A 19,997-nucleotide genomic window follows, 5' to 3' on the forward strand; every position below is an offset into this window, starting at 1 on the left:
CAAAAAGAGAAAGTCTCAGAGGAAAGTTTGATGACATGAAAATGGAAGAAAATGAGAATGTTGCTCAGTATGGTGCAAGAATAAAGGAAGTGGTAACTGCAATAAGATGCCTGAATGGTCAACTAGATGAAGATACTATTAATAGTAAGTTCTTAAGAACCTTGCTCCCTATCTATTCTATTAGAGTATCAACAATACAAGAGCTAAGATGTATACCAAGAAATAATCTAAGCTTTGAAGGTATAATAGGTAGACTCACTGCATTTGAATTATCTAACTTTGACAACTACAATCCTGAAAATGTTGAATCTGCTTTTAAGGCCAAGTTATCACTGAAAGATGCTGAACAGATGAAATCAAAGAAAGGAAGAAAAATGAAGTATGTATCTAGTGATAGTAGCACTGATGAGGAAGATGTGGAACAATTGGAAGCATTGCTTGCTAGAATATTTCACAGGGGCAAAGGAAAATTCAAAGGTAAGATGCCTATCATTTGTTTCAATTGCAATGAAGTAGGTCATATTACTATAAGATGTCCACAGAAAAAGGATTCCAAGGAAGGCAACAAATACAAGAATAGAAGAGATGATGACAAGAGAGATTACAAAGAAAAAGGTAAGAAGTGTTATATTGTTGAAGAAAATTCTAATGACAATGATGATGAAGTTGTTTATGTAGCCATGAAGGACCAATCTAATGAAGAAGAAGCCACAACACTGGTAACATGCATAAACAAGAATGAAAGATGGATCATAGACAGTGGATGCTCATATCATATGATAGGAGACAAAAGTAAGTTTGTTAACTTTACTCAGTATGATGGAAATAGTGTTAGATTTGGTAATGATGCTCCATGTCAAATCAAAGAAAAAGGTTCCATTAAGCTCAAAGAACAAATTTCATGTGACAATGCATACCAGGTTGAAGTATTAAACTATAATTTACTGAGTGTCTCATAGTTAGGCAATATAGGCTGCAAAGTGGAATTTGGAAACAAAACTTCAAAAATCTATGACAATGATGGTAAATAGATAGGACAAGGAGATCAAACAAAGAGTAATTTGTTTTACCTTGATATGGATGATTTTTCTTGTCTATTTGCAAAATTTGATGATGAATGGTTATGGCATAGAAGATTATGTCATGTCAACTTTGAAAATCTAGTCAACATCAGTAAAATGAAGAAAGTCAAAGGTCTACCAAAATTGAAGAAGCCTGATAATATCATGTGCAAACAATGTCAGCTAGGAAAGATGACAAAATCAAATTTCAAAAGCAAAAACTATACATCTGAAGAGATACTTGAGTTAGTTCACATTGACTTATGTGGTCCAATGGAAATACAAAGCTATAGAGGAGATAAATACATAATGTTATTTGTTGATGACTATTCTAGGATGATGACTGTTATGTTCTTACAACAAAAATTTGATGTTTTTCAAATGTTTAAGTGGTATGTGGCCAGAGTTGAAAAGGAAACTCGAAAAAATCTGAAATGCCTAAGATCAAATAGAGGTGGTGAATTTACATCAAATGAACTCGAGATATTTTGTAATGACAAAGGGATCAAAAGACAAACGTCAGCTCCTAGAACTCCCCCACAGAATGGAATTGCTGAAAGAAGAAATAGATATGTAATTGACTGTGCCAAAATATTAATGATGGAAAAGAATGTTGCTCTAAAATACTGGAGAGAAGTTGTAAGTGTAGCTGTTCATACATTGAACCGAGTACAAGTCAAGAAAGGTACAAATACACCACCTTTTGAATTATGGTATGGTTACTCACCCAATGTAAAACATTTCAAAGTGTTTGGTTGCAAATGTTTTATCCTTAAAGATGTCAGAAATGGAAAATTTGATGCAAAAAGTGATGAAGGTATATTTCTTGGTTACTCCACTAGAAGTAAGGCATATAAGTGTTTGAATATTAACACTAACAAAATTGTGGAAAGTGCAAATGTAAATTTTGATGAGCACACAGAAGTCCAAGCCAAAATACCAAAGAAAATGGAAGAGTACAGAACCTTTGTGTATTCTTATGAAGGAATGATTGATAAGAATGATGTCAATCAAATTCAAAATCAACAACAGGTATCAATTTCAGCTGAATCACAACCAAAAAATGCCAAGTTGCATAATGAAGAAAATGCACAATCTGATTCTGAAGATAGCATACATGATGAAGAACAACCGGACAATGAAGTGCATAGTGATCCTGAATTCGAAAGATCAAACATGGAAATGAAGACAGAGCCAAGGTTATCCAAATATGTAAAAAGACATCACCCTGTTGAACAAATAATTGGTGACAAAGATGCAAGACCAATGACAAGGAACAGACTAAGACATGAATCATTTCTGATCAGCCAATCTGAACCCAAGACAGTACATGGTGCATTACAAGATGATGACTAGTATAAAGCTATGGAAGAAGAAATTGATCAAATAAGAAAAAATAAAACCTGGAGTTTGGTTTCCAGACCAACTGACAAGAATGTGATTGGCACCAAATGGGTACTTAGAAATAAACTAGATGAAAATGGTATGATTATCAGAAACAAAGCTAGACTAGTATGTAAGGGTTATGCTCAAGAAGAAGGAATAAACTATGGAGAAACATTCGCTCCTATTGCTAGAATGGAAGGAGTAAGAACTTTACTTTCATATGTTGCCTACAAAGATTTTAATGTCTATCAGATGGATTTAAAATCCGCTTTCTTAAATGGTATACTAGAAGATGAAGTCTACATTGAACAAATAGAAGGATTTGTTGATGAAAACAACAGGGATATGGTGTGTAAGTTACATAAAGCACTCTATGGTTTGAAACAAGCACCTAGAGCATGGTATGAGAGACTTCACAAGTATCTAGTGCAAATTGGATTTGAAAGAACTGATGATAACAACAACATGTACATCAAAGCAGAATAAGGTAAAGACATTATTGTATCTAAAATCTTTGTGGATGACATAGTGTTTGGAGGTAAGGAAGTACTTTGCAAAGGCTTTGCTGACAAAATGAAACATGAATTTGAGATGTCTATGTTTGGAGAAATCAATTTTTTTGTTGGACTGCAAGTATATCAACTCAAACATGGAATATTTGTTACTCAATCAAAGTACATCAAAGAAATTCTTAAAACATTTGGATTGGAGGAATCCAAACCAGTCAGCACACCAATGGCCACAGGAAATAAGCTATCCAAAAATGATGAGTTAGCTGAAGTCAATCAAACAATGTACAGATCCATGATTGGAAAACTACATTATGTTGTACATAGTAAACCAGACATAGCATTAGTAGTTGGAATAGTGGCTAGGTTCTCTGCTAATCCTAAAGAAAATCATCTCATAGCAGTAAAAAGAATAATGAGATATCTCAAAGGGACTAATGACTTTGGTCTATATTACAAAAAGAATGGAAAATTTGAGCTCAATGCATATACAGATGCAGACTAGGGAGGAAACATTGATGATAGAAAAAGCACAAGTGGAGGTGCATTATTTCTAGGTAGAAGGCTGGTTACTTGGACTAGCAAGAAACAAACATGTATATCCCAGTACACTGCAGAGTCAGAATATGTGGTAGCTGGAGTCAATTACACAAACATTGTATGGTTCACACATCTATTGAATGGAATGTAAGAAGAAGTAACAAAACCTGTGATATTGTATTGTGATAATACAAGTGCTATAAACATATCCAAAAATCTAGTAATGCATGCAAAAATCAAGCATATTGCAATCAAGTATCATTATGTCAGAGAATTGGTAGAAGACAAACAAGTGAAGTTGGAATACATTCACACAAAGGAACAAACTGTAGATATCTTCACCAAACCATTGCCCAAGGATGCCTATGAATATCTTAGAGGCAAGTTGGGGGTCATACCCCTAACTGAAGCTGTTTAAGGCAACAAGAAAGCTGCCTTGCATCAACAGGAATAAATCATTGTAATATTAACAGGTCGATGCAAAGGATGACAGCAGAAATAGAAACTCCAAATCAGTCACAAGCATGATGACAGAGGGAGAAAATCAACTAGAAGCCAAAGCTTATATTCTGCATGATAAAGTTGCTACATCTTTGGCATTTATGTTAAAGAGTGAGAAATATGCAGAAAATTGATCAATACAAAGAAAGAGGGAGATATATGAGATTAGTAGTGAAATGCAACAAGCTAACATATACAATCTTGGTGGTAACTGAATTGATTACTTGATCAGTTTGGTTTGCCATCAATGCCAAAGAGGGAGATTGTTGGAAATGATTGAAATGATCATAAGAAAAGTTGTTGGAATAATATATGGAACTGGTAAAGAATGTCCTCAATCATTGTTTTGTCATTGATTTCAAACTTGCTACTTGTAGGAATGACAATTGCTTTAGTGATCCAAATACTATCAATTAGTTGATTGTAAAGGAGGAAGCAATCAATAAGATGTAACTAGAACACCTAGAGAAAGGTTGAAGTTATGATGTTGTAATGAAGTACAAAGATCAGCTAAGCCATTGATAAAAAAGTGTATTTGATGACATATTACAAAGAATGGGCACACTGAAACATATCAAAGATTTAAGGTTTTAGCTAAGTCTTTTGTAAAACTCAAACTAAGTTCATTAGAGAGAAGGAGCCAAGCAAGCTAGTAAGAGCCAAGAAAACTCCTAGTTAATGCCGAGTGAAACCAAGTGCCGAGTGTAACAAGTGCCAAGTATTAACAAGTGCCGAGTGTAACAAGTGTTGAATATTAAGAAGTACTGAGTATTAACAAGTACTAAGCAGAATCAAGTGTCGAGTAGAACCAAGTGTCGAGCAGAACCAAGTACCGAGCAGAAGCAAGTGCCGAGCAGAACCAAGTATCGAGTAGAATCAAGTGCTAAGCAGAACCAAGTGCCGAGCAAAACCAAGTGCTGAGTAGGTATAGGTTTCGAGTAACACAGAGGTGTCGAGAACCAGTAACTCAATAATGTCAAGTTTTTGCATTATTTTGGAAATCGAAGATTTGCCAGATCTAAGCCGACAAGGTTGTTATCTAGAAGTTTGTGAATTAAAAGGAACATAAGAATGATGAGTTGGTGGCATAGAACACCATGTAGAACATTTTTTTTTTTTTAGAGAAACAACTGGCAAAGTTTCTAGAAGAAAACAAGATATGGCGTAGATACATTGTATCCTACCGAATCCATCTTGAAACCCTAAAAATGGAAAGGGAGAATTAAGTGGCAAAAAGAAAATTAGACTTCTATATAAGAAGACATAAGTTAATGAAGAAGTAGAGAAAAAATAGGAATAAGGAGAGAGAGGTGGTCAAGCATCAAAGCATGAAGTGCTGGAGAATGTGCTAAGGAGAAGAAAGCACAGGAAATCTGTTTTGAATAGACGACCACAAGAATGATTGCATTGGCAGAATGAGTAAGAAGACTCAAGGAGACGAAGCTTGAAAGGGAGAGATCCTCAAATTGTGCAACCTCTTGTACCATAGCCAGAGATCCTCAAATTGTGCGACAAGATAAGTAGCATCGTTCATATCAAGATAAAATAGATTACCTCTAGTTTGATCTCTAGTTCCAATTTGTTATCCATCAATATCTTAGACTTTATGTTATCAAACTCAACTTCGTAACATAAACTATTCAATTTTTTGTGCACTTAAGAGATTATAGCTAAGTCTTTCCACATAGTAAGGATTATCATATATGATCTTATCTATCAATTTTATTAATCCTTTTCCTTTAATCAGATAGGATGCATCATCACCAAATATAACACTATTTCTATTGTAATACTCAAGGGTAATGAACTTACTTTTATCTCTAGTGATGTGATGTGAACATCCACTATCAATGATCCATCTATCATTTTTGTTCAAATAAGATATCAATTCACTTGCCTCATCATCATCAAAATCATCCTTCATAGAAACATAGAAAACTTTGTCATTAGGATCTTCAAATTCATCTTTGGATTCTTCTTCAACAATGTAACAAGCCTTCTTTCCCTTGTCCTTGTAGCCTTTTTATTGTCAATTTTTCTACCTCTGAATTTGTCTCCATTCCCTTTGTTTGACTTATCAGAACATCTTGGTGAAATATGACCAACCTTGTGACAATTAAATCATATGATGGGTAACTTGCCTTTGTATTTTCCTTTCCCTCAATAAAATTTCCTAGCCAGCAATGCTTCTAGTTCTTCTAGCTCTTCATCGTCTATAGCACTATCACTAGAAGTAGGTTTGACCTTTTTATTTTTATTATCTTTAGGTTCTTTTAGTGTCACCCTAGCTTTTAAAGAAGATTCAACATTCTTAGATTTAAAATTATTAAAATTTCAAAGCTTAAAAGCAACAAGTCTACCAACCAATCATTCAAGGGTCAGATTACTACCAGGGGTACACCTTAGTTCTTGTATAGAAAAGACTCTAATATCACAGATAGGCATCAAGGTTCCTAATACTTTTCTGATCACATTCTCATCTTCAATGTGTCCATCATATCCTCAAATTGCATTAACAATATCTTTGATCCTTGCACATTATCGAACTATAGTCTCACCATCTTGCATAATCATTTCATCAAATTTTCCACTTAGACTTTCAACTTTGGCTCTCAGTACATTCTTGTCCCCTCCATAGATCTTGTATAAGAAATTCCACATCTTCTTAGTAGAATCACATCCTTTGATGTCATCAAACTTTGCATAGCTACGGATAGATGCAATCTCCAACATTTTTTGATTGTGTTCCTTCTTTTGTTTCAATTTTTTAGCAGTTGGGGGTCAAATTGGATAGACATGCTAAGAAATGATAGTTAACTATGCATAATCTTAAAGACCTACTAGGTGTATCTTCATCAAAATTTTCTATGCAAGAAATTTTTCCTTATTTAACTTGGGCACCTACTTTCTATACATCTTGATCTTTAGCTTTAAGTACCTTCAAAATTTTCTCTCAAGTAGTTGGTGCTCTAATACCAATTGTTGGAATACTTAAGAATAAATGAGAGTGGGGGTGAATTAGTTATCTGTTGGAAATACAATGGGAAAAGTAAACTCTGAGAGGGAGGTAAATCAACACTTAAAACTTCAACCTTAAAATCATTCACCGCACATCCATCTTCTCTAATTGATTCTTCAATGTATCTTAATTCACAACTCCATAGTCACCATAAATCCTTTGTTTGTGCATGAAAACCTCTCTCTTTTCTCCTTCTATATACAACAAAATTTTAGGGTTTTTCATCCTTAAGAACACCTAGGCGGCTTAGGGTTAGGTATCAATAAATGATTGTGATGCATCCATATTGTTTCTTAAACCTTTCCTTTTTCTAATTGGCTACATGTACTCTATCATGATTCTCAATAAAGATTCATTCTTATCATATAAGATCACAAAAGAATCCTTAAGTCAGATCCAAAATGGTTTACATAGTAGTTTGTGCCATTACAAACAACTCTGTCAAAGTTGTATTACTCTACACTTTGAAGTTCATGATACTCAGCATCAACTACATCTTCAATGTGGTAACTTGACCTCTGAATGACTCATCATTCATTGATCACTTAGCATTTGAATGACTCAAAACATACTATCTACTCGACACTTGAGTCACTCAACACTTACTATCTACTCGTCAAATACTATCTAATAACTTATGCTCGACTTGCATTACTTGTTCGGCATGAACTAAGTAAGTGACTTAAGTATATTGTCACTAATATGTCAAACCCTATTATAGGATTAACAATCTACCCCTTTTGCATGAGTTGAAAAATACTTGGTCATGGATGAATAACCTTAGCCTTTCAAGAATAACTTAGATAATATCACACAAAATTTCAAAATTTTGTTAAAACTTATTACTCATCAGTCATACCTCAAAATTTAATAACTCCCCCTAAGTTGATTATTCTATTCTAAACTAAAATTGAATAATCCTTATGAGTATATTCTACATATGCTAACTATATCTCTATTTGATCTCCAAGCTTATCTCTTCTTATCATTCATTCTCCCCCTTTATTTAATCTCCCCCTTTTGACATTTATGTCATGGATTGTACATGAATGATGTGATTTTCCAAGAAATTTTTAAGGACCTCAAGTATTATCTTCAAATTTGCAAACTAGTTATCACAAGCTACCTCTAATAATTTTATTTCGATGCCTAACTCGACAACAAGATGAACTAATCCTTTGAGTGTAGAAAGATGGGGATCTTTCTATATTAATGTCTCTAGAAAGGCTAGCTCCTTGTGAGGTATATCCATGTCAGGGGTAAGCATGGATTGGATGGTGGTTAGAGTAGATCAAATCTTTGTATCTTCAGCATGTAGAGTCTCCAAGTGACTTTGGGAATTCATCAAATTCTTGAAGTGCTTCTAAGCTAGAGAATTTTGTAGAGTAGTACTTGTTAGCTTTGTATATCCCTCTAGATTTTTAATATGGAGCTACACTTTTATTGTGAATAGAGTTGTATCACACAACTTGGTGTAAAGTGAGAAAATATTCTCTTAGACTTTCTTTATACTGTCGATCTTGGTTGCTAACTCTACCTAACTAAGTGCAACAACACTTGATGTTTTTTCTTTGCATGTGCATCATGTAGTATGCTCATTTGTTTAATAGTGATTGTTGCAAGGCCAAACTTTGGTAAACAATAAAATCATCCAAGTTGACATAACCAAATGATCTAACTTCATCTACCTTGGGTGTACTAGGACTAGGCCTTGATGACTACAGTACTGTAGCTTCTACACTCGGCCTGTGAAGTGCTTGACTTAGAGGAGTAGCAACTGCTAGCAAAGTAAGATCAAAATTTTTATTACTAATCTATCCTCACTATTTGTAGTCAAGTCTAACTCTTCAGTCCTTTGGTCTTCTTTTCTTTCAATTTAAATTGCACCTTGAACTTGTGTGCCAATCTATGCATCTATAGCAACTTTTGGTACTGACACAATGTGCAGGAATTCGCTAATGTTTATCATAGATGTCTCTTTTCTTTGATACATTATAATGGGTAATGTAGGTTGTATCATAGTAACTTGAGATTTTTTTGATATGTCTTCTGCTTTCACCTATGTAGATGTCTTCTCTGCCTTCTTAAGTTCTTCTACACTTGCCAATATAGGATGACTACATAGTTGTGTCTTGGTGGTGGTGTCTAGCAATATCTTCTTCATGTTCTCCTCCATTAGGGGATTGATGTTTTGAGGGACATTGTTAGAAACATCCTTGATCTATATAATTTCAGTGTCTTGTTTTGTCACAAGTTGTGGATTGGTACTCGGTATTTGTATATCTAGAATACTCTATTCTATTTTTTGTTCATCTTCAATTGTTGCCTATGCATTTGAATTGCCTTGGGTGTTATCAGCTGTTTTAGTTACTTCTTGTTCACCTTTTTCATCTCCTACCTCAACAGGTGTCTACTTAATTGCCTTGGGTGTTATCAGCCCGTAAAATACATTCCATGCTTAGGTACTCTACTGAACAACATATCCAATTTTATTCTATAAGATGTGTAATGCTTGGTACTTTGGAAAAAATCTTCCTACCTACTTCTTAATAACCTTTTTCATCTCAAATTTATCTAAATCTATCATCAATCTTCCAAGTGTAGTTTCTCTTATATTTCTCTCTATTGTATGACTATATTTCCATCTTTGCTCAACTCTATGATGCAGGTTCTTTGGTAGAGGGTTAGCAATCTCAATTGGAGTCATCTTAAATATTTCCAACATGGCATATACTAACGCTTCTACCTTGTCCATTTCAAGCTTTCCAAGTTTATCAAATTCAATATGTGAAAATCCACTTAAATTTGCATTAGTCTTTATATTTTCACATAGATTATCCAAATTAGAAGGACTATGACGTACCTATTTGAATTGGCTATTATCATTAGATTTTATTCTCTCCTCATTTGATTCAACTAGAGCAATGCAATTTCTCCTTTGCCTCTTCTTAGATTCATCATCTTGTTTAGCTTTACTATCCTTCTTTTCTTTTGACTTTGCCACTTCTTCAACTTTATTAGCAATAGCCCTTGTGCTAGATGTGGTAGCAAGAGCTACAGGCTCAAGTTTTACAACATTATTTGGTTTGCTAACTACTGGAGCTTTAGCATTGCTCTTCTTCTTCTATGTGGCTATAGGTGTTTCACTGGTTTCTTCTCTCTCAACACCTTTTCAAGCTCAGATTCTTCTTTGACTTGATCTTCTCCTGGACCTTGGATTAGGGCAACTGATGCTTGAGCAAGGACATCTTCTTCTTCATCAATGTCATTATCTTTCTCTTCTTCATCTTCCTCTGCTAATTCACAAATGTGATGAATGGTGTTGAATTATGGTTGAATTCACTCTAAAATGCTTGGAATGATCTTTTCAATTCACCTTTAGCTCTTTGTTCTCTCTCCAATTTTGAATGATGTCAAATGAGTCAAAAATTGATCATTTAGACCTTAAAACATTACAATTAATGCTTAGTGCTTACACTACTATAAGCTTGGATTAAATAGAAATTTCAACTCACTCAACTTCCATGTAGTTTTATTTAAGCTTGGAAACCACTATGAGCTTGGTCAACACTATCACTTATGATAGCTTGACATTAACTAGATTTCACTCGATAGCTTAAGTGAAACTTTTCATGCTTAGCAGTAACATGAAAACTAGAAAAAAGTTAAAAATTTCTTCTAGATTGTAAATAACACTTTGCATATTTCTTTATGCAAATATCATCTTTCCATAACTAAAACCTTGGAACTAATGTATAATTGAACTTTGAAATATCAATCCCACACATACCCCATGATTACTTAATTGAAGGTGGTGTGATCAACTGACCCATTGGGTGAAGTGATCCCATCTGAAATTGATGTATTGCAATCATCCTTTTCTCTTCCATGTCTTGTTCATCTCATCTATGACATTCTCAACATTTACCTTTCCTTTTCCTTTATTGAATTCACTATGAGATTCCTTTGACCTTGTTGGATCCTTATTGGATCTATTGGTCAGTATCCTTTTGTGATCTTCAATCATGTCGTTGTCTTCTTCAGCTTTCTTCTTCTACTTGGTCACCTCACATAGCAATACTAATTGGACTTCTTGTTCTAGCTTGATATTTTTGACCTCTTCAGTTAAGGATTTATTCTTTTCCATTAGATCTACAATTACTACATCAAATTCACTTGTGTTTCAAAATTTGCAAATAATTTAGTAATGTCAATCTCTTGGTAGTGTGTATCATTGTTTTCAATAGACCTCTCTTTCCTTCTCTTTAATGAATATTTTAACTCATCTCTTTCTTCATTCAGTTGATGTATGACAAGTCATATTTCAATCTTCTAGTTATTAATAGTCTTTCCCAACTTATGGACTTTCATATTAATGATCTTTCCTCAAAGGTGTAAATCTTTTCTTTCCATTGAACAAGGTTCTTATACCAATTGTTGGAAATACAATAGGAAAAGTATACTCTGACCAAGGTTGTGTGTGTGTGTGGGGGGGGGGGGGGGGGGGGGGCGAGTGATGAATTGGAACTTAAAAGTTCAATCATAAAATCATTCACCACACATCCATCTCACAATATATGCATATAAACTGAAATACCAAATTAAGCATATACATCCATACTATGAAAGTAAATAAACATTCGACACATATATGAGATAAAATATTTGGTTACCTAGAAACCCTCCAAGGAGAAGGTAAAACTGGGGTGGGAATGACACCCACAAATATCTACTATTGTAGTAATAAAGTTAATCCAATAAAGGTTACAATGTTTGATCATGAAACATGATCTACCCTATAAAAGGTCTACCACATTAAAAGCTTACAAGACTGTTAGATCTTACCCTATTAAATAATATCAATAGCCTATTAGAAGTGTACCTGGTAAATGGACTTTAGCTTACAATGAAGTAAGCACCATGTTAAATGATTCACAATAGCCTATTAAGACTACTATATTAAGTGATTTAATTGATTCACCTATTAGAATGTCTCAACAATGATCCTATGGTTGGCACTCTATTGCTAGGTAATAGATCACTTCTTTCCTAATGTGTACTTGATTCTCATTGATTAGATGTATCTTTGTTGTCTTCTAATTCCTTTCCTATGTTCTCCTCTAATTGATTCTACAATGTATCTCAATTCGCAACTTCTTAGTTACCAAGAATTCTCTATTTGCACATGCAAAATTCTCTATTTACTCCTTATACATATATAAAAAAGTTTAGGGTTTGTCCTCATTGTGAACACCTAGGTGACTTAGGGTTAGGTATGAATCAATGATTGTGATTTATCCATATTGTCACTTAAACCTTCCCTCTTTATTACTTACTACATGTACTAGATTGGGATTCTTAATAAATATTTTTTTTTATCATCTAAGATCATAGGAAAATCCTTAAGTTAGCTCTAAAAAGGTTTACATAGTAGTTTGTGCCATTAAAAACAACTATGTCAAAATTGTATTATGCAGCACTTTGAAGTCCTTGATGCTTAGCATCAACTACAACTTCAATGATGTTACTTAGCCTCTCAGCATCTACTAATCACTTGGCACTTGAATGACTCAAAACATACTATCTACTTGACACTTTAGTGACTAGGCACTTACTATCTGCTCAACACATACCATCTGACAACTTATGCTCAGTATGTATTACTTTTTCAGCATGAACTAATTAAATGACTTAAGTATTTTGTCACTCATATGTCAAAACCAATCTAAGATTAACATTATCCAAGGTCCAAATGTACAAATAAATTTTTTCAATATGCCAACTTATTCTTTTGCATGGATTGATCATTCAATCTCGTAAACATATGTGTATTGTTGTCTTATTTAAAATAACTTTATAGAAATGTAAACATGAAAAACCACAAAATCATCACACACTTTGACACAAGGATATTATGTGGAGACCTAATTATTGTAAATATAATCTAGGAGTAACTAAGAGGGGAGGGATGAATCAATTACTACTAAAGTAAATCCTAGATCCTTTAGATGTTAGTGTAGAAATGCAAACTAAAAATTGAATACTGTTGAAGCTCAGTAAACACACATAAAATGTTATAACTTTGTAATAAATGAAAAAGTTCGATAAATATGTAACATATACACTTTAGATGATATCTTTGATTACCATTACTTTAACTTAGTTGCAAACACATAAAAGAAAATTGCATGAACACATTTGACACCAAGATTTAACATAGAAACCCAATTTGGGATAAGCCACCAATTGCAACTAGTTACTATTTTTTACTCTTCTAAAGTGAGCCCTATTAGTAGCCAACCCTATTAAAGGTTATAAAACAAACCGTTAGGTGTGACTGTATTAGAGGATTTAATCACCCTATTAGGAGTGGCCTTGTTAGAGGTCTTCAGACAATTCAATAGAACTGCCACCTCTTTAGAGCATTTGCAAATAGCTATTAAGCCAACTCTAGTAAGAGATTTAGATCACTGCTACAATGGTTAGAGAGTAACAATGAGATGACCTGATTTGAATGCAACTAATTTTCTATTTATAGATCTCTATTCTAGCTTCTACTTGATCCTTCTTGATCGAATATAGCTTTGTTGCTCCACAAGGATATTCTACGTATCCTTCAAATTCTTTTCCTCTTCTTATCATTAAATCTTCAATTAAATCTTCATGTATTACACACTTTGAAATCGCAACTTAACCTTATACTTATATCTTCCACTTTGTCAAGTTGGCTCAAAGAAGACTTAGAATAATTAATGCTCATCACCTTAGTTAGCTAGAATTACAAGATAAATCAATTAGGTTTACTATGCCAAAATAATAAAATCCTTCCTTAGCCAACCCATCTTGGTAGAAACTAACTCATAAATGATTTCCTTTGTTAACCAACAAAAGTTGGGTTAACACTGCAAACTTGCAAAAACCCTTTGGCAATTGAGTGAGCTCGGTTAGCACTCATTCAATCTAACTTTCCTTCATTAACTGAGTGAGCTCGATTAACAATCATCTTCTACATATTTTCCTTTTATGCTTGAGTGAACTCAATAAACACTGCCTTCTAAACTAGGCAAACACAGGAATGCTCAGTAGATATAGAAAATTGTCTTTACTACCCAAGTGAGCTCAGCATATACTGACTAATAATGATATAATATTTTTGTAACATAAAAAAAACACACAATTAATCAATTGTATCCAACACCAATCTGGGAAAAACCACCAGTAAGATGCTACCAATTTTCACTCGTCTGAAGTGAGCCCTTTGAGGAGCAAACCCTATTAAAGGTTACAATGCACATCACTAAATGTGTCCTGATTTAAGGATTTCAATCACCCTATTAGAAGTGATCCATATTAAAGGAATTTAGAGCATTCCATTACACTGTCACCCATTTAAAGGATTTACTAATGATTATTAGGTCAACCTTAGTCCAAAGGATTTATTTAGACTGATACAATTTGTGTCTAGATTAATAGTAGGATTTGATCTTATAATGAAATAGCTCACCTAAAGATTACAAATCTCACATCCATTCTCCCATTCTTCTTGGCATTCATCCTCTTCATCTCTAATAGCTTCTTCACCCTCCAAGCCTTCATTACTTAAATCCTTCTTTCTTTATATTCCAATTGTAGACTCTTTTATTAGGCCACCATATGAAGCAACACCATAGAATTCTTGTCTTTCTTAGGTTCTCACACATTACATATTACTTCTAGTCTACTATTTTTTAAATAGATATTTTATGTCTTTTTTCGCTTAACCACAACCATCCATCCTAGGGATAGGTCAGATTTATAGAATCTACCCATCTTTCAATTTTATTCTCTTCTAGAAACTTCCTCTACAATCCTCTTTGAATTCTCCTCAAAATGGTTTATCTCAAAATATGTACCACTAGCTCATTATACTGTACTTGCACATGCTTTACACAATTCAAGAAATCAATTTTTTCACCTCAAATTTGTTAATTCTTTGATCTATCTCATTTTACTAGAACTTGGCAATAACAATCTATTTGCTCGGCAAACATTGTCTTCTGAGGCTTAAATAAGACTGGGTTTCTCAGCATCCACTAAGTCTTTATTGGTGCTTGACACACTAACTTTCTTGATAAGGAACCAACTAGATTTCTCTTTCTTGGCTTATACTGAACTTACTACTTGAATTAAACTAATTTTTTTCTTGGCCTGTACTAACTCTTTTCAGCTTGCATTGTTTACTTAGTTAGGCTTGGCAAACACATTTGTTTACTTAGCCTTCTTCTAGTCTTTTATCAAGTATACTTTCATTGTAGCCGTAAGTACATAAACAATACACTATATCATTAATGTCTTTCTTCGTTGTAGTGCTCCTTTTATACACCATATAACTCAACCTTTCTCTAGATTCTCTTGTTATCCTTTCTCTTCAAATCATCTTCACCAATCAATCAATTGATACAATTTAGACCAAAGTAATTAATTGTCTTACCAACAAGTCGTAGGTTTGACATCACTAACAAAATAATGATTGATCCATGATAGGTTTCATCAATCTTGTTCACTTCAACATTCTCCTTTCAAAAAAATCCTTGTGTCAATTTGTGTGAATTATTTTGTGGTATTTCATGTTTACATTTCTACAAAGTTCATTTGACCTAGGACTATAATATATTATGGTTTGAAATATTGGATGATCAATGCATGCACACATACTTGTTAAGTAATGAGAAGTTTTATCTATACATTAAAACCTTGGATAATTGATTCACCCCTTATAAATTATTCTAAAGCATTCCAACAATTGGTATTAGAGCATTTGGTGCTTGTGAAGAAAAAGGTTTGAACGTACTTAAATCTAAAGATCAAGATGTACAAAAAGGAGGTGGCCAAGTTAAACAAGGAAAACTTTCCTGCATGGAAAAGTTTGATGAAGTTGAATCTAGGAGGATTTGGAGATTATTCATAGGCAACCATCACCATTGAATATGTTGTAACAAATAGAGCCCAAACCATTAAACAACTAAAATAGAAGAAAGAACACAATTGGGAAATGTTGGAAATTGCATCTAGCCTAAGATGTTCAGAGTTTGAAGATATTAAAACATGTACCACTTCTAAAGAAATGTGGGATGTCCTATGTAAGATCTATGGAGGAGATGAGAATGTATTAAGAGCCAAAGAAGAAAGTCTAAGAGGAAAATTTTATGAAATGAGAATGTGAGAAGGTGAGACTATAGTTCAGTATTGTGCAAGAATCAAAGATGTTGTTAATGCAATCAAAGGAGAAAATGGAGTTATTGAAGATGAGAATATGATAAGAAAATTGTTGAGAGCACTATTGCCAATCTATGCTATTAGATTATCTGATATACAAGAACTAAGGTGCCATCATGGTACTAATCTAACCCTTTAAGGACTGGTTGGTAAACTCACTACTTTTGAACTTTCCAATTTTGATAATTTAAAATCTGAGAATATTGATTATGCTTTAAAAGCTGAGTTGACAATCAAATAACCTAAATGAAAGATAAAGGTCAAGCATGTTGCTAGTGATAGTGACATAGATGATGAAGATCTCGAAGAATAGGAAGCATTGTTGGCTAGTAGGTTTCACAGAGGAAAAGGAAAATATAAAGGTAAGTTACCTATCATATATTTTAATTATAATTAAGTTGGTCATATTGCAGCAACGTGTCCTAAGAATAAGAATTAAAATAAGTAAAATCCATAGGTAGAAAAGATAAGAGTAAAAAAGGCTTTAAAGATAAGGGAAATAAAGCCTATTACATTGTTGAAAAAGAATCTACTGAAGAATTAGATGGTCATGATGATGAAGTTGTATATGTTTCTCTGAAACAAGATTCAGATGATGATGAGGCAACTACATTATTATCCTATGTAACCAAATGTGAAAGGTAGACCATTGATAATGGATGATCTCATCACATGACTAGTGAAAAAAGTAAGTTCATTACCCTTGAGGATTACAATGGAAATTGTGTTAGAATTGGTAATGATGCATCCTATCCAGTGAAACATAAAGGATTAATAAAATTGACAAACAAGATCATGTGTAACAATGCTTACTATATAGAAGGACTTAACTATAATCTATTGAGTGTGTCACATTCAAATATTTTAGGATACAAGGTTGAATTTGAACACAAGAAAGCTAAGATCTTTGATGTTGATGGAGAACTCATTGGGAGTGGAGATTAGACAAGAGATATTATGTTTTATCTTGACATGAATGAAGCTACTTGTCTTTCTATACAATTTTATGACATGTGGCTATGGCACAAAAGATTATGTCATATAAATTTTGACAATTTGGTTAGTATTAGTAAGAAGAAAAGAGTCAAAGTTTTTCAAAAACTGAATAAACCTAATAATGTGATTTGCAAACAATGTCAATTAGGCAAGATGACAAAGTCTAGTTTTAATAGTATGACTCATACTTCAAAAGAAATTGTGGAATTGGTTTATATTGATCTATGTGGACTAATTGATGTGAAATGCTACAAAGGTGAAAAGTATTTTATTCTATATGTTGATGATTACTCAAGAATGATCAAATTATGTTTTTGAGAGAAAAATTAGATGCTTTTCAAATGTCAAATGGTATATGGCTAAAGTTTAAAAGGAAAATAGTAAAATCTTGAACTATCTGAGATCTGACAGAGGTGGAGAGTTTACATCAAATGAATTCTATAACTTCTACAATGAGAGAGGAATCAAGAGACAAACTTCTACACCTAGGACTCCTCCAAAAAATGGGATAGCTTAAAGGAGTAATAGATATGTGATGGAATGTGCTAGAACACTGATGATGATGAAGAATATTGCTTTAAAATATTGGAGAGAAGTTGTCAGTACAATTGTCTATACCTTGAAACCTACAAACTTCACAACTTATGAATTATGGTATGGATACTCACCCAATGTCAATTATTTTAAGATATTTGGAAGAAAGTGTTAGATTCTTAAGGACAATAGAGATGGTGAACTTGATGCTAAAAGTGAAGAAGTTATATTCCTAGGTTATTCCATAAGAAGTAGAGCATATAAGTGTTTAAATACTAACACTAACAAAGTTGTGGAAATTACAAATATAAAATTTGATGAGTATAAAAAAATACATGAAGATGAACAAAAGAAGGAACTTGAGAATTAAAAAAGATTTTTGTACTACTATGAAGGAATTTATGCTAATGTTGATGATAATATAACTTCTAATCAACAAGAATCAATGACTATCAAGCCACATACAATGGATGTTGAGTTGCATTTAGTAGTCAAGTTACAATCAAAAGTTGAGGTACATTCTGATGTCGAGATCAATTTACAAGAGAAAAATGCCAAGTTACCTAATCTAGAAGTACATAATGAACCTAAGATTGAACTTCATTAATGACCTATTGTTGAAAGAAGAACAAAACCAAGATTATCAAAATATATTAAGAGACATCATATTGCTAAACAAATCAATGGAGAAATAAAGGTTAAACCAATGATAAGGAATAGATTCAAGATGAGACATGTTTGTTAAGCATATAAAAAAGATGGACACTAGTATGAAGACCAAACAACAATAATATTATTGGAACCAAGTGGGTGTATAGAAAAAAAATTGGATGAGAATGTTTAGTTTGCAAAGGATATACACAAGAAGAAAGAATTGACTACGAAGAGACATTTTCCCTAGTTGAAATATTAGAAGCAATAAGAACTTTTCTTTCTTATTCTTCTTATTAAGGATTCAAAGTTTATGAAATGGATGTTAATTCAAAAATTTTGAATGGTATACTTGAAGAGGAGGTTTACACTGAACAACCTAGAGGATTTGTTGATCAAAATAATAAGAACATGGTGTGTAGACTGCACAAAGATTTATATCGGTTAAAAAAGCTCCTAGAGCATGGTATGAAATAATACATAATTATCTTGTAAAGAATGGTTTTGAGAAGACTAGTGACAACAACAATCTATACTTGAAGACAAAAAGAGGTAATGGAAATTTAATAGCTGAAATAGTTTTTGATGATATCATATTTGGACGAAAAAATGAATTGTGTAAGATATTTGCAAATGAAATGATAAGAGAATTTGAGATTTCAGTGAATGGAGAAATAAAGTTCTTTTTCAGATTACAATTTTATCAGATAAAATATGAGATTTGCATCACTTAGTCCAAGTATGTAAAGGAAATCTTTAAAACTTTTGGTATGAAAGATTCAAGAATAGTTAGTACTCCTATGGTGACATGAAATAAACTATCCAAAATCAATGATTTTGCTGAAGTAAATCAAACATTATACAGGTCTATGATTGGAAAATTGTAATATGTAGTTCATAGAAGACCTGGCATTATGCTAGCTATTGGGATTGTTGCAATTTTTTCTACAAATCCTAAGGAGAGTAACTTAATGGTTGTTAAAATGATAATGAGATACTTAAAAGGTATAGAAGACTATGGTCTATACTAAAAGAAAATGACAACTTTGAATTGAGCACCTATACAAATTTTGGTTGGGATGAAAACATTGATGATAGGAAAGGTACAAGTGCAGAAGCATTTTTCTTAGGAAAATGTTTGGTTACTTGGACCAACAAGAAACATAATTGTATTTCAAAATCTATTGTTGAAGCTAAATATATGGTTGCTGCTATAAATTGCACAAACATGGTATGGATCAAATAGTTACTCAAAGAAATGAGGGAAGAAATCACTAAACCTATCACCATTTACTATGACAATACTAGTATTATAAATATATCTAAGAACCATGTGATTCATACAAAGACAAAGCAAGTTGCAATACAATATCATTACTTGAGAGAGTTGCTTCAAGATAAAGAAGTGAGATTGGAATATTTCAATACAATGAAATAAATAGCTAATATATTCACAAAGGCTTTACCTAAGGATGCACATGAATATCTTAGAGGTAAACTATGGTTTATACCACTATCCATAGCTACTTAAAAATAAATACTAGT

Source organism: Cupressus sempervirens, chromosome 1 (assembly GCF_028749045.1).
Source record: "Cupressus sempervirens isolate cs-2001-9-10 chromosome 1, ASM2874904v1, whole genome shotgun sequence".
NCBI classification, from domain to species: Eukaryota; Viridiplantae; Streptophyta; class Pinopsida; order Cupressales; family Cupressaceae; genus Cupressus; species Cupressus sempervirens.